We start from the raw sequence: 15,021 nt of genomic DNA on the forward strand, positions 1-15,021 counted from the left end.
GAGAAACAATAAGAGAGGTAAATAGGGAGCCTACATCCTGGGAACAAATTTTTACTTCTCACACTTCAGGCAGAGCCCTAATATCCAGAGTATACAAAGAACTCAAAAAATTAGACAATAAGATAACAAATAACCCAATCAACAAATGGGCCAAGGACCTGAACAGACACTTCTCAGAGGAGGATATACAATCAATCAACAAGTACATGAAAAAATGCTCAGCAACTCTAGCAATCAGAGAAATGCAAATCAAAACCACCCTAAGATACCATCTCACTCCAGTAAGATTGGCAGCCACTATGAAGTCAAACAACAACAAGTGCTGGCAAGGATGTGGAGAAAAGGGTACACTTGTACATTGCTGGTGGGACTGCAAATTGGTGCGGCCAATTTGGAAAGCAGTTTGGAGATTCCTGGGAAAGCTGGGAATGGAACCACCATTTGACCCTGCTATTGCCCTTCTTGGACTATTCCCTGAAGACCTTGAAAGAGCATGCTACAGGGATACTGCCACATCGATGTTCACAGCAGCACAATTCACAATAGCTAGACTGTGGAACCAACCCAGATGCCCTTCAATAGATGAATGGATAAAAAAAATGTGGCATCTATACACAATGGAGTACTATGCAGCAGTAAAAAATGACAAAATCATAGAATTTGCAGGGAAATGGATGGCACTAGAGCAGATTATGCTTAGTGAAGCTAGCCAATCCCTAAAAAATAAATACCAAATGTCTTCTTTGATATAATGAGAGCAACTATGAACAGAGCAGGGAGGAAGAGCAGGAAGAAAAGATTAACATTAAACAGAGACATGAGATGGGAGGGAAAGGGAGAGAAAAGGGAAATTGCATGGAAATGAAGGGAGACCCTCATTGCTATACAAAATTACATATAAGAGGTTGTGAGGGGAATGGGAAAATAAACAAGGAGAGAAATGAATTACAGTAGATGGGGTAGAGAGAGAAGATGGGAGGGGAGGGGAGGGGGGATAGTAGGGGATAGGAAAGGTAGCAGAATACAACAGTCACTAATAGGGCATTATGTAAAATTGTGGATGTGTAACCGATGTGATTCTGCAATTTGCATTTGGGGTAAAATTGGGGGTTCATAACCCACTTCAATCTAATGTATTAAATATGATATGTCAAGAGCTTTGTAATGTTGTGAACAACCAATTTAAAAAAAGAAGTAATTGAAAAGAAAAAAAATGCTCTTGAGAAATCTAGCCAGTTGAAAAAATATTAAGGGGGGGGGGGAAGTGGTTCAGGAGGTTGAGGCAGGAGGATCACAAGTTCAAAGTCGGCCTCAGCAACTTAGCAAGGTCTTAAGCAACTTAGCTAGGCCCTATCCCAAAATAAAAAATAAAAAATGACTGGAGATATATGGCTCAGTGATTAAGCACCTCTGGGTTCAATCCCCAGGGCCAAAAAATTAAAAAAATAAAAAAAATACAAACTAACCATGAGAATATCATATAGCACACAGCACATTTAAAGTTGACCAAATATTCGACTGTCCTAAATTTTCCAGAATCTCTGGAAATTGGCCTCAGTGGCTTGAGGAATGAGTCACTTTATGGACACTACAATTAATGATTACTTTGTTGTTTTCAGCTCTCTTTTCTCCTGGCAAAGTGATCTTGAAGTTCTATATTCCAGAAAACCTAGCTAGCTATAAGATTCAGAAAAGCACCCTGATCCACAAGAAATAAAATAAGCCTTTATTCTTGGCCATCTGAGGTTTCAGCATTTCTTGGATGTTGTGACTGGATTTAATCACCCTTATTAGCACAGAGCACAATGACTGTCTTCTAATATTTTGAGAATCCAGTCATGTATAAGAGGAACAGGATTTGAGCTATCAGTCCTAAGTAATAGAATTAAGATCAAAGGAGAAAACACACAGAAATACTTACATGTTGAAATATTTTAACAATCAGAAGTATACAATGAATTTGGCTCTCAACAAATGATCCCTTCTGGTGGTTGGACACTGGGAGAAGATTGTGAAAGGCACTGCAGTGTTTCACAGATGATGGGACCAGAACTCCAATAGAGCCACCTTGCTCTGGAGAAAGGGGTTTTAAGATGGATCCTTATCAAGTCTGCCTGGACAGCCCTGTGTCATGGCTTTTAGTGGTAGCAGAGTGTATTTATTAGCAGAATATGCATATTGGTCTCAGTTGCTATCAAGTAGTTCTGCACTTACTGCACCAGCTGTGGCACCTGGCAATCTTTCCCAGTTCCCAGTCTCCTTCCTAGTCTCCCTTCCCCAGTGCTTGCAGTTCCTAACCCTGGCTTTTCTGGTCAGCATCTTTTCCCTCTCAACATTTCTGACTTTATACCTGCATCACTCTCTTCTGGCCTCCTTTATCATGACTTTGGATTTCCCATTTATGAACCTCAGGCTTTCAGCCATGTGACCTTTTATCTCCAAGCTTATGGTTTGGGTTAACATGGGTTCTACCTGCTAGAAGAACACTTATCTTGGGCTGGGGATGTGGCTCAAGCGGTAACGTGCTCACCTGGCATGCGCAGGGCGCTGGGTTTGATCCTCAGCACCACTTAAAAATAAAATAAAGATGTTGTATCCACCAAAAACTGAAAAATAAATATTAAAAATTCTCTCTCTCTCTTTAAAAGAAAAAGAAGAAGAACACTTATCTTTTGGCAGGAGATGAATAAGCTTGGTACTTCAGATTTGCTCACTGTTTAAACTCCCTGTGGGCTACAGAGTTGAAGGGAGAACTGCACTGAGGTAGATGACCCTTCCAACTGTCATCTTCTTTGGAAGGTAGGGCATAGCTCTTTCTCGTTTTATGGATTCTTAACAAAATGCATTTTAAAGTGGATGGGATCAAATAATTAGCAAGATAACATTCATTCGATTATTCAAGATATATATTAATATATATATATTATATTATATAATAATATATATATTATATATAATAATATATATTATTATTATTCAAGATATATATTAATGACTGCTATGCTATGCTCAGGTTTGCTGGAAGGTAACTGCACAGAAGAAATACAAAGTCCCTGCACTCCTAGAACTTACATTCTAATGGAATCATGGAGATAAATATGTGGAGAAAACATACTAAGCAATTGTTGAGTCCTGTATAGATGCGTACCATGATCAAGTAGTCTGAAGTACTTATTTTGTGAGCAATGGGTTATAATATCCCAGGTTAGGCTCCTTATTTATCCAGGGAAATGTAAAAATTAAATTCTTGATACCCTTCCACCCTGTACTTCGAAAGCTTTCATACTTGGGAAACAATTGCCACCAACCCCCAAGTCATAGCGACGCAGATTGCTGGCTCAGGATTAACAAATGCAGCAGGCAGGAAAGGAGAAGAGGCAGTATTCTTCTGAAGGAGGAAAGAGGAAGATCTGCCAATGCAAGAGCCAAGATTCGGGATTCAAGAAACCTTCAGGAAAAGATGGACAAAACAGAGCTGTTCAACCATAACAGCTTAACCCAGGCAGGGAAGAGGCACAGATGGACAGGGGATTACAGCCCAAGGCCACCACCAGGCCAGGGCTCAGCAGTGCCCTGAGCCAATATCAGATCCCCAACACTATGCGCCATAGGCAGCCTCACAGAAAGGCCGGCTGGTTGCCACTTTACTCTCTAAAGCTGGCATTTAAACCACTCTGGCAGATGGAAGAAAAGTATGTAATAAAAGCTGACATTTCGTTTTACTCTGAATGTTTGTTAATTCTATTATCATTCACAGGGAGATCGGTACTGAATGGTGATCCACTCGCAGCAGCTTGCAGCTAATCTAAAAGTGTATATCTTGTTAGGATCAAACAGACACTGAACGATAGGCATCAATTAATCACAAAATGTCATTATCCTAGGAGATCCCAGGGTGACATAAGAGCTAAAGACAAAGTTGTGGAAGGCTAAATCTATATTTGGTCATACATCTTATTTTTTTATTTTTATTTTTTTAGAGAGAGAGAATTTTTTAATATTTATTTTTCAGTTTTTGGTGGACACAACATCTTTATTTTATTTTTATGTGGTGCTGAGGATCGAACCCAGCGCCCCGCGCATGCCAGGTGAGCGCGTTACCGCTTGAGCCACATCCCCAGCCCCTACATTTTATTTTTTAACAAGGTTCTCTTGTGTTGTGTCTTAACAAAGGAAGGGAGGAAGAGAGAAAGAAAGGGAGAGAGACTGAGGAGAGGGCAAGAAGGAAGGAGAGGGGAGGGGAAGGGAGAGGAGAAGAATTTCTGTTCCATTTTCCCTTTTATTTTGTTAGAACTCTAACATTTCCCTGTAGTAAACCAGTAATCTCTCCTTTCCAACACCTTTTCTATCTTATTCCAAAAGGGAGCTTTTCAGCATATGACTCAGTCTATTACTCTTGACTAGGAAATCTACCTATTCAAATGATCATCTCAGATGATTAAATATTGAACTTTTTAGCTTCTCAATTATATTGATTCCCAAAGTCACAGTAAAAGTAATTGATTTTTACACAACTTTTAGAAGTTTTAAGAAAATTAAATTTCCTCCATAAATGGATTTCCTGTTTGCTTGGCTCATTTCTGTTGTACAATCTTTAGAGTTTTTCTTTTCTTTTTCCCATTATCGAATACATCACAGTGGTAGATGTTGCTGGAGTCCTGCCCACACACCTGTGACCAGCACAGAGGTCGCTGTAGCTAGGTTAGCCATTCCTGTACATGACAGGGCTTCCCACCTCAAGCAGCTGTGTTTAGGGAGGGCTGGAAATGCCAGCTGATCCATGCTCCCAGGAGTAATACTTAACCCTACAGGGGTAGAATTGATGGCTTAAGACCCCACCTTTCCCTTCTGTTGATGGGATTATTCTTAGGTATGTTTTTCATAGCATTTGAAAGAGCCCAAATGGATTGAGTCCCACTTGTCCACACTGCAATCCAATGTAACACCAGCATCTGTTCTCTGATTTTCTTTCCCAGTATCTTAATCTGCTGGCTGGAGAACTTTCCCAAATAAATTACGTATACCCACACCCTTCTTAAAGAGAATAATTTTAGAAGAACTCAAACTAAGGCCATCATTGGTGAAAGAGAACTTGAAAGGAAAATAGCCATTAAATAAGCACTTACTAAGTTCCAGGAACTACCTAATTTTTTAATAAAGGAAAGATACATTTAATTATTTAATCTTGGAAATTCTTCTTTTAAAACTTCTCTCTAGATAATACTGTTCCCTATACTGTAGGACAAATATAAAGTTCTTACTTAAATTTTCAAATTACTTCTTTTCATATATATAATAAATGACAGACAAAACTTTTGAATATCCCTATAAACTTCAGTCATCACTCACTTCCTGGATGTATTCTGGGCATACCTATCACAGCACAGTTTATTTAAATGGTCATTGGAATCCACATAAAAAGGAATTCTCTAGGGGGTGGGAAACCATGTTAACAAATATGACAGACAACAAATTGATATTCTCAATATACATGTACATATAAATATTAATAAAAAGTCAACAATGAAGATTTAGAAAATGGGCAATGGGTATGAATAGATAATTCATGACTGGACCATAAACAGGAAACCTTTTCCAATCATATTAGTTGCAGCAGGCTGTTGTTTTCCAAGTATAGTTGTAACAATATCTCTAATTCCATATTCTTTTCAAATAATATGATTCTGATATTCCTCAGTCAATAGATTTCAGCTAAAATGATGCTATGTGACTTCTGAGCCTAGATTACAAAATATCACATATTTCTACTGTGCTTTTTAGGAATTCTCAGTCTTGGAACCCAGCTTCCATGCTGTAAGGAAGTCCAAGCAATACAATGAGAGACCCATGTCAAGAGAAACCAAGGCTCCTGGCCTGCAACCCTGGTTGTTGAACCTCCAAACAACAGCCTCTGGTGAGCACACCATCATGAGAATAGCCATTCCATTTAACATGATTTAGGAACAAAAATAAGCTATCTTTGTCCAAATTTCAGAATTATGAACAATGATTGTTTTTAAGTTATGATTTGTAGTGATTTGTTGTGTAACAAGGAGCATCGTGATTGCTGTCAAAATGAAAACCTCAAGTGTATGGTATTGGTTTGAGGATGCAGAAGTGAATTTAAGTAGAAGGTGTTTAAGACTGTGAAACAGACTTTAAGATGGTGTTAGCAGATGAGTCTCAAAACCTACAGGATGTAAGTAGTAAGGGGTTCAAGAAAATACCATTGGGGCTACAGGGAAAAGTTTGTACCTATCTTTAATTAAAGAAGGGCAAAGTGTGTTCCACTGGATTTCTGAACTGCATAGAAACAGTGAATCTCATGCATCTATTACATACCTCATTGGAATGTATTCCTTGTGGTGTGGGGACAGAAATGTTGGCAGTAGTAATGCCTCTATAATGTGAAAAATAGGAAATGGGCCTCATGACATAATGATATATAGCTAAGGGCATTTTCAGGATAATGTTAAAATTGCCACCTGGCTTCTTTAATATCAAGGCATCAAGACATAATTAAGCTGGAGATAAAACTATTTCTCATTCTCTCCAGATGATGAATGATTTTCATATTAAGATAATATCATGCCTAAGATCAAAACCTAGCAAGGAGTATACCCTCCTTTGTTAAAACATTGGAAATTTCTAATATTTTGCTTATTAAAAATTTCAAAGAAAGTAATTTTAAAAATCTTTGAGAGTATCTCAAAGATTCTTCCCAACAAAGTACAGAGCTTGTGAAAATGGTCACTGTTTGGTCATTTAATTGCCTTTCAGGGAGCATGAGAGAGAAAAGGGCAAGTTTTCAGGAGACTAGTGCAGATGGCTTTGTCTGTTGAAGTGAATATCAATAATATTCATAGAAACTCACAAAACTTTTAAGAAATCTGTTTTTGTGCAAGTATTGCCATCATAGATTGAAAGGGTCTCAGATGGCACAAAATGAGAGAAAAGTGAGTTCTCCAAACTTTTACAAGTGGGAAACAGGCTGTCAAGTTTTGTCAACTGAAACCACAAACCTGTTCTTATAAAAAATGAAGAACTCCATGGATAGAACCCCAAGATACTGAGGGAAACTCCCAGATAGTAGGACCATCCCTAATTAAAGAAGGACAAAGTGTGTTCCACTGGATTTCAGAACTGCATAGAAGCAGTGAATCTCATGCATCTAACACATACCTTATTTTTATGAACATGTCTGCTTCCTGTTCAAGAATTACATGTTGTTGGAGAGGAGCTGGAGGACAGATTTGTTTCTTTTTGTTCATGTCCTTAGACTGGGAGGAGCTGTACTGGAAGAGCAGTACTGAGGAACTGCACATGAGAAGCCTGAGCCTGATCTAAATGATGAAATCTTGGACTTGGAGCTGATGATGTCCAATGATTGAGACATTGGAAGTCTTGGGGCAGGGTTGGATGTATTTTGCAATTGGAAGCAACATTACCAGAGGGTGGACTAGGGCAGATGGTATTTGTAAAGATGGCATCATCTATATCTCTTGCCCTAAGGTCTTACAAGGTGATCTTCACTCCTGTCAATGAGCGGCAGTGTCTACCCCTCCTTGTGAACACAGGCTGGGCTTTGGAACCTCCGCCATACACCGAGTACTGTGGAAGTGACACTATGTGACTTCCAATTCTGGATGACAAAAATCTTCATAAAGAAAGAATGTGTGAAGAAAAGTGGAAATATCTTCATGAGTCATAGAGAAATGGAAAGCAGAGAATGCGTCTGGCAGTAGTTCTCCAAACTTGCTAAAGAAAACAGACATGAAATCCAACAAACACATGACTTACTCATTGGAGAAGTGGAGCCATTTGTGGAGCAGGAAAGGTTCACAGGGATTCACTAGGAATCAGAAAAACCATTCCTCAAAGCTTTTTATTTCTCTTTCTTTGCTGCTGTGTCCATGAAGGAACATCCTAACTGCCAACTCAATAATCTCCCCTGTCATTGAATTCATTTTGGTGAAAAGATACCTGAATGACTAGAAATGCAAATCCCTGTGTTATTTAGTGAAATAGCAATTGGGGTACTAAAACTTAGTTAATATGCTTTAGTCTTTTGGACCTATGAATTATACTTGTGTCATTATATTACTTAACCTTCAAAGGTGAGAAAGACACTTCAATGAGAAATAAAATTGGGAAGCCGAATTGAGGCTTTCTGATTTCCTTTTCATTTTCTCATCTGAGCACCATTTACTATCTATATACTCCATGTCCTGGTTTATAATATTTACAGAACAGCCTGAGTTACGATGACTGGCAGGGGTTGATACTAGCCAATTAAAAGGCAACTATGATATTAGAGTCTTAAATAATGCCTCAAATATTTTCTCCAAAGGCCTGTTCAATAAAAACAATCACTTAAGTGTATAAAATATATTTTTTTGGTCTGAATACATTCATCACCAAAAAACCTGTCACAAATTTATCATTCCAGTGTCCTTTTGGTTGGACATTTCCCACAGCCTTTGGCAAGTGAAAGTTGCCTTTGAACATCTGCTATGAAAAAAAAAAAATGAGACCCATATGGTCTAAAACCCCATGAGAAATTTTAAGATTTAGAGAACAGCACTCAGATCAAATGAATATATCCCTGTAATTTTTCTTTTATTTTTTTGTGAACCTACTCTCTCCTCTTTGCTTTATCTATCCTCTTAGACATTGGCAAAGCCAAACATTAGCAAGTAGCAATAACATATCTTCAGAGAGAAAGATGGAGGACTAGAGGGGCCTGACATGATTCCCTCCACAAAAACAGGTTCAAAACATGAAAAAATAAGGGCTATGACTTACACAGGAGTGTTTGAGGGAAAGTGCCAGAGTACAATGGGGACACAGCAGAATCTTCTTGGAGCACGGAGATCCAGGATGGACTTACAAAAAGGAGAAGGACATTTGAGAGAAGAAAACCATGAGTTTGCTCCATTGAGAAATGAGGGGTACATCTCAACATTGCCTCTGTCCCAACTTGTGCTTCCCAGTGCCTAACATGCATTCACCAAGAGATCTCCTTTCTTACAAGGAGCATGGGAATACCCTTGTGCTTCACAATCTGCCTGATAAACTTCTGCAGCTTAGTGTGACATTACAATCCTTCTAAAAGGAGATAACCTTAAACATATTTTGTGGGAAGCACTCATGTACAAGGTTAATACCTGTTTTTTTTCCTTATCTTCCAAGGTGAAACAACGTAAGTGTTAATATTTAAAGAATTACTGATTATATTTTTAAACTCTTTTAAAGTGCTCCAAAGTCTATGAGGAAGTCATAATACCACTCTGTATGTTGGAAGATAAAAATAATTCCTTTTATATATAGTCATAGTGCCCACTATAAAATCTATTATCAGATTACTCATAATATTTCATTACTGTTTATTAATTCCCGGTGATATTTTGCAGCTTGAAAAGTCCTTGAAGGTATAGGCCATGTCTCATTGTCCCGTGTTTCAATGGCCTGCAACATAGTTAACATCATTAATATTTTATAGAGAAATGAAAATTGAAAGGACTAAGAACAAGAACATAGAGAGTAGAAAAGTAATTCCTTTATTCTGTACCCTATATCCTGTATTCTGACTACATAGAAGCAGAGTTGACCTAGAATTGCATTAGCCTTGAGTGAATACAAAAGACTAATAATACTCTATAAAAATAGCCATCATGAATACTACATGATTTCCAGGGTCAGTCAGAATTATGTTTACTCCGAGTTAGTTCATTTTCAACCTCTAGTACTCTACACCTTCCAAAATGGAAATTTTCAATGGGTGTCTGATTTCAGGTAAAGTCATATGGTAAAAAATTCACTCATTTAGTAAATGATAATTGAGCATCTATGTGTATGAGACACTATAATTCATATAGAACACGGATATTGTGGTGAGCTATTTTGCTGTGCTGCCTTGTGTGGGCGTGAGCCTAATTCTTGGGCTGAGACCCAGTTCTTTGTTTTCAGCCACTCCCTAGAATGGAATGTATCAATTGTCCAGCTCCTGGAACAAACTGTCTTCAAGAAGTGCTCCTTGTTTTGCACAAGCTGGAACTGGGTGTCTCTTGCCTTGTGTGCAAGTGCTGGGTCTATCATTCTATTGGCTGCTGCTGTGTTGCTATGCGCTCTTTGTCCAATGGTGTACGAGCAGGGCTGCAGTTGAAGTATATAAGGGGTGGTTTTCTCGGGCTCGGGGTCTTTCCTCTCATCTATACCTAATGGATGCTCCCAATAAAGCGTGTTAAAGAAGAATCCTGTTGTTGTCGTCATTCCTGCTGGCGGGTAGACGCGACAAGTGGTGCCGAAATCCCGGGAATTGTCATCTGTCGGCTACGAGGGGACCCCCGATATTTTGCGGGAGGATTCAGAACTTTACACGCGGAGCGGTGGCGCCGGTAAGTAATCCCCTGATCTGGTGGCTCTGGCTTAGTATAGTGCTCTATCATGGATCAATATCAGTCTGTTTTCCTGAAACCACTAAAAGGGGACAGGAGATTTTGGTGGAGCATCAGGATACTGGGTCAGAGTCAGAGGAATCTAAGCAAGAAAGACATGAAACAAAACAAAAAAGGGGATCTAATGCAAAGTTAAGTGAAAGTGCACTCAAGGAACAAAAGGACGTGACTCCAGCATTAGGAGCACGCCCGAAACTCTATCCAGATTTATCTGCCTTCCGTAAATTAAAGATAGTTGATTCAGATGAGTCTGAGTCGGAAGGTGAGTCAGAAGGCTTTACCCCAGAAGAAGAACAAAGCTTAGAGAAAATGGTGGCTGAATATGAGCATGGCTGCTATGACGCGGCAATGGCCGCCGCCCCTCTTCCTCCAAAGCCTCCGGCGTATTCTGTAGCTAAACAACTGTTGCCACGTAAAGGGTCTCCACCCACTGCTCCAGGCGGAGCTTGTGGCTTTATAAAACGCAGTACTTGGAGGAAGCTGGAGGAGGAGGGGGCATATCCTGTTGGTGCATATCCTGTCTTTGAGGATGCACAGGGACAGAGATATTTTGAGCCCATTCCTTATAAATTAGTTAAAGACATAGCTGAATCTGTCAGGACTAATGGTGTCACAGCATCTTTTACAATTGCATTGATTGAACGCTTATATCTTAATGCTATGGCACCAATGGATTGGTATCATTTAGCAAAGGCTTGTCTCTCCATGGGACAATATCTTGATTTTAAATCATTATACTTGGATGCCGCTATACAACAGGCTCATGCGAATGCGGCTGATGGTCAACAAGCCTGGGATGTGGAGATGCTGACCGGGACAGGTCAGTGGGCCCAAAATCAAAATGTTTATCCATTAGTAGTATATCAACAAATTAATATTTTGGCCTTACGTGCCTGGAAGGCTCTCCCCAATAGAGGTGAAACAACAGGGAATCTTACAAAAGTCATACAGGGCCCAGCTGAGCCATTTTCAGATTTTGTCGCCCGAATGCTTCAAGCAGCTTCAAAAATTTTTGGGGACACCAAATGCTATCAAAATGAGACCTGGGCCACGATGTTCACTCGATTATTCCTTTCCGCCAGAGTTTACTCCTTGTCAGAGTCCTCTGGTTCCAGAAAAACAAGTTGCCCCGGGGTTCCAATTGTCCCCTCCCCTCAGGGGGTTTTCTTTTAATATTAGTGGAAATTCTACTAGGACAAATCTGGCAGGATGGCCTTGGTACTCTTGGGTATTATATAATGAGGTGGGAGCGGGAACAGACTTCTCCGCTATAGCCTATTTAAACGAGGGAGTTCATTGGATTAAAAATGTTTCTGGAAATGCATGTCAATTTGGGATCAAAAAATACTTATCAAATATCACTATCAATGAAGAATTCTATAATATTTCTTTTCCTGCTGCTGAAATATGCGTTCAGCCGCCATTCATGTTCTTACTTGTTAATCATACTGACAATTCTACTATAGTTAATTGTACTGTAAAAGAGTGTTATTTAACCCAGTGTTGGAATACTTCCTTGTCATTGGCTTTGGTGGTAAAGGTTCCGACCTTTGTGCCCATGCCAGTTGAGGCCGATCCTAGTTCTTTTCCCCTGGTACAGTTGGTCAGGGAAAGGAGAGATTTCGGCATTACAGCTGCTGTGGTTACAGCTATTGTGGCGTCTGCCGCAGCAGCTACCACTGCAGCCATAGCTATGGCCTCTCAGGTACAAACAGCTCAAGTCATTAATAGTGTAGTAGATCAAACATCTAAAGCCTTAACTACGGTGGAAGAAATCAATAGACATCTTACTGCTGGTATCTACTTGCTTAATCAAAGAGTAGATATAATACAAGAACAAGTAGAGGAAGTTTATAAAATTACTCAGTTAGGATGTGTATCTCATTATAAGTATGTGTGTGTTACTCCTTTATATTACAATATGACTGCTTCCATGGAACAGAGTAATAGATTGTCTAGATTTTTACAGGGAAACTGGACCCAGGAAGGAGAGCGACTCACTCAAGAACTGCTGTCTCAGATTGCCAACTTAAATGGAATACGCGTGGAACCTCTTTCTGTTGCAGACTTCGCCTCCTGGGCTTCTTCTATATTTTCCTACTTTAAAGAGTGGGTAGGGGTTGGGTTATTTAGTGCTATGCTTCTTTGTGGCCTTGTCTTATGCCTTTGGATGATTTGTCGTATGTGACGCACGCAGCAGAGTGATAGAGTCAAGGTAGTTCAGGCGCTTGCTGCACTGGAACCTGGGGCCTCCCCACAAATTTGGCTAGCCAGCTTGGCAAAATCCTAAAACCCCTGTTTTGATGTGGATGGCCTTTGCACACCAAGTGACCTTGTTGTCATTGCACCTTGGAAGGCTTCCATGTCTTAGGAAGACAGCCTTTGCACTCTGAAGGGTAAATGTTGCCCATTGCACTCAGAAAGGTGACTTCCTTGTTTGGCCTTTGAATGCCACCCTTGATCGGAGGGGTCATCATGAGGACACTTCCTGGATCGGGAGAATTTCAAATGGCTCGAACAAAATTGAAAAGGGGGAACTGTAGTGAGCTATTTTGCTGTGCTGCCTTGTGTGGGCGTGAGCCTAATTCTTGGGCTGAGACCCAGTTCTTTGTTTTCAGCCACTCCCTAGAATGGAATGTATCAATTGTCCAGCTCCTGGAACAAACTGTCTTCAAGAAGTGCTCCTTGTTTTGCACAAGCTGGAACTGGGTGTCTCTTGCCTTGTGTGCAAGTGCTGGGTCTATCATTCTATTGGCTGCTGCTGTGTTGCTATGCGCTCTTTGTCCAATGGTGTACGAGCAGGGCTGCAGTTGAAGTATATAAGGGGTGGTTTTCTCGGGCTCGGGGTCTTTCCTCTCATCTATACCTAATGGATGCTCCCAATAAAGCGTGTTAAAGAAGAATCCTGTTGTTGTCGTCATTCCTGCTGGCGGGTAGACGCGACAGGATATAGAAGTTGATATAGAACACAGCAAATGAATCCCTGTCTTCTCATATTCTCGAGTGCAAAAATAATCGTTGCTTAGTGAGCACATTGAAAAAGTAAGGAAAGAACAAGTATCTCATGCCCCCTGTCCGCTTAGCTCCAATAACTCCTCTGTAGAGAACTGGCACAAGTAGCAAGATGGGTCACCTGTGTAAGAAGTTTGGAATAGTCAGACAAGAGTAAGACTTATGTATTTATAATCTAAGGTGTTGAAATTTCAGTTTATTTGAAAAAAAAACTGTTTACTATCTTTGAAGTGATAAAAATTACTCTTCAGCTTTCAAATAATATAAAACACAAATCTTTTTGAAAGCCTTACAATGTATTACAAATCATGTTTTCTCATCAAATATGGTTTGTGAGCATTATATATAAGCAAAAAGCCCCAGATTATGATACACTACTAGAAAAGAATGTTCCCTAATTCACAAAAGTCTGTGAAACCAAGTCTGTACTCAGGAAACTACCAAGTACTTACAGGTCAGTGCCTCCATTTTCCACTTCAGTGTGGCAGCGAATTTTCTTCTGAATGGTGAAGGACTGGCAATATCCTATTTAGTATCCTTAAGGAACACAGAAACAAACTAAAAAAAAAAAAAGATTAAGATATCATTGTAAAAATCTGATATTTCAAAGAGTATTATGGTAGTCTTCCATGTGTATTTGTGTGAGTGTGGCACTGGGGATTGAACCCATGGATTCACACAAGCCAGGCAAGAAATTTACCACTGAGCCACACTCCTTGTCCTTGCCATGGGTATTTTAATGATTACTGTTGATTACTAACTGTGAGTTAGTTCATTTTCAACCTGTAGTACTCCACACTTTGACTTACTACTCTAAGAGCCTTCCTTCAGAACTCAGTCTCAGATCTTAAGCAGCAAAGAAAACAATCTCCTTCCTTTGTTTATAAGGAGTGTCTTTATAGACACATTTGGGGTTCCCGCCCAGCCTACTTCATCTTCTCAACCCCTTTCCTCCTTTATCATGAGCTGCCCTTAAAAAGGAACTCGGGGCCCCAATCATCCTTTCATCTGATCCATGTAGGGAATTTCAGTTTCTCTGCTCCCCACTCTATCTCAACCTGCCCTGGTAATCTTAAATTGGAGTATAGAAGTTCTAGTAATATTTGTAAATGATAGAAGCAGAGAACACATGTAATCTGGAGCCCACAGGGAAGATGGGGAACAGCCATGATAATTTTTCTCCAAGAAAAGAAAGGGAGTAAGGAAGTTGGGGGTTGGGGAGGTGGTGGGAAAAGCCATGCAGAGATGGGAAAGGGAAACTCTGGGTACAGAAAGCAGAGCAGTGCAGAAATGCTGGGGTCCCTGGCCTTTCCTATTTCATTTCAATATTTTGTGAGCTCTCGCCACACCTTTTGCCTGTCTGCTTTGTGGAAAACTCCTTTTTTCTTGTGGTACGTCTCCTTTTACTTAATGTCGCTTAGGCATATCAGGTCTCTTACAACCAAATGGTCTCTGATAAGGGCAGGATAAAATAAATATATGTGTTAAACACACAGTTCTGAGACTCATAAGAAATAAAGAACTATTGAAATTTTATTAACTATTTTCCTTC

At 39.8% G+C, this 15,021-nt stretch overlaps 1 long non-coding RNA gene across 2 annotated transcripts; it reads left to right on the forward strand.

Annotated features, from left to right (window-relative positions):
- The first annotated feature begins 9,889 nt into the window (after positions 1-9,889).
- LOC308657034 lies at positions 9,890-12,906 on the forward strand. Of its 2 annotated transcripts, none has more exons than XR_014023842.1 (2): positions 9,890-10,397; positions 12,417-12,906. It is a non-coding gene; the product is annotated as an uncharacterized lncRNA (long non-coding RNA). The 2 variants fall into 2 exon arrangements; XR_014023843.1 differs by having other exon boundaries at positions 12,427-12,906.
- The last annotated feature ends 2,115 nt before the right edge of the window (positions 12,907-15,021 follow it).

Source organism: Spermophilus citellus, assembly GCF_964194105.1.
Source record: "Spermophilus citellus genome assembly, chromosome: 9".
Taxonomy (NCBI): Eukaryota; Metazoa; Chordata; class Mammalia; order Rodentia; family Sciuridae; genus Spermophilus; species Spermophilus citellus.